Source organism: Lupinus angustifolius, chromosome LG20 (genome assembly GCF_001865875.1).
Source record: "Lupinus angustifolius cultivar Tanjil chromosome LG20, LupAngTanjil_v1.0, whole genome shotgun sequence".
Lineage (NCBI taxonomy): Eukaryota > Viridiplantae > Streptophyta > Magnoliopsida > Fabales > Fabaceae > Lupinus > Lupinus angustifolius.
This window is the reverse complement of record NC_032028.1, coordinates 16,669,647-16,670,943: the sequence shown is the minus strand read 5'-3', so window position 1 is coordinate 16,670,943 and position 1,297 is coordinate 16,669,647.

The window sequence follows — 1,297 nt, the reverse complement described above, 5'->3', positions numbered from 1 at the left end:
TATTTTTCGAGTCAATTGATTATTCTTGAACGTACTCACCTATTTCTTGTGCAGCTTTTGGGGGGTGGATTTATTTTAAGGTCTATGTGCTTCCTCACACACTCACTTGGTACACTTGAGTTGCACACGCCCTACAACCGGGTGTTAGAGATTAAGATTAAGATAGGGGAACATCTGCTTTGCTGGTAAGTGACCTTGTGTCACATCGGGTATTGGCATGATGAACCACCCAGATTGTTCCCATATATCATGAGTTAGCCGCTTGGGGAGCTAGTCTCTTCTCGTAACTAGCTCATGATTTGTGGTTTCCATTCTTTTAAGATTGGAAGCAGTCTGGTGACCTTTAGAAGTCTAGAGCTTTATCGAGTCCACTTTAGTCAAGACCTAGCATTCCACCAAATGGCAGCTTTCAGAAGTTCCAAAAAACCTTCTAAGTATACCTTACATAGGACACAGGAAGCAAACCTTAATCCACTTTCCACTCGCATCAATGCACATCGCGAAACATGATTTACCATCATTCCAAATTATTTTAAATATGTTTGTGATTTTTTTTTCTTTTCTAATTAAACATGATTTATAACTTACCCCCTATGGGCCCAAATACCCTTGGGACATTTTTATATTAGCAAAATTGGATTGTACTTTTTATTTTTATTTTTAATCCTATTTTCATTTTATCCTTCATTACATATCATACATCATTACATTTTATAAAACATCACAAATCATTATGTTCATGCATTCAAGTAACATTTTTTTTATCATCCTTAATAAACAGATTCCTTTTCCGAAAAGAGATCCGCGGTATAGTGAGACATGGAGGCTGATTCTCTTGTTATGGGTCAAAGCAATAATTTATTGGTGAAAAAGGGAGTAAAAGCTGAGGTACAAAGAATAGATGTGAGCTGTTTGATAGAGTTGATCCCACAGATCCCTCAAGAAATTCAGAATGAGTTCAACAAAGAGTACGTAAGGCTGATTGATCTACTCCTTATCACTGTTGATGCAGATACACTGAAAGCTATGGGTGCCATGGTTCAGTATTGGAGTCCGACTCTGAGAGTATTTGAGTTTCCTAACTTAGATGCATCACCTACGATCGAAGAATATGAGGTTCTGGTGGATATTCAGGTTCGAGATAGAGAGAAAGTCTATTTGTTCACTGAGGCTCAGAATGTTACAGAAGACTTGATAGAGAGGCTCATTGGGGTACGTCCGAGTTCGACTAACATCATCAAACAGGGGATGACCTTTGGGCTCAGGTGGAAATTTTTGAAGAAACATATCAGTCAAA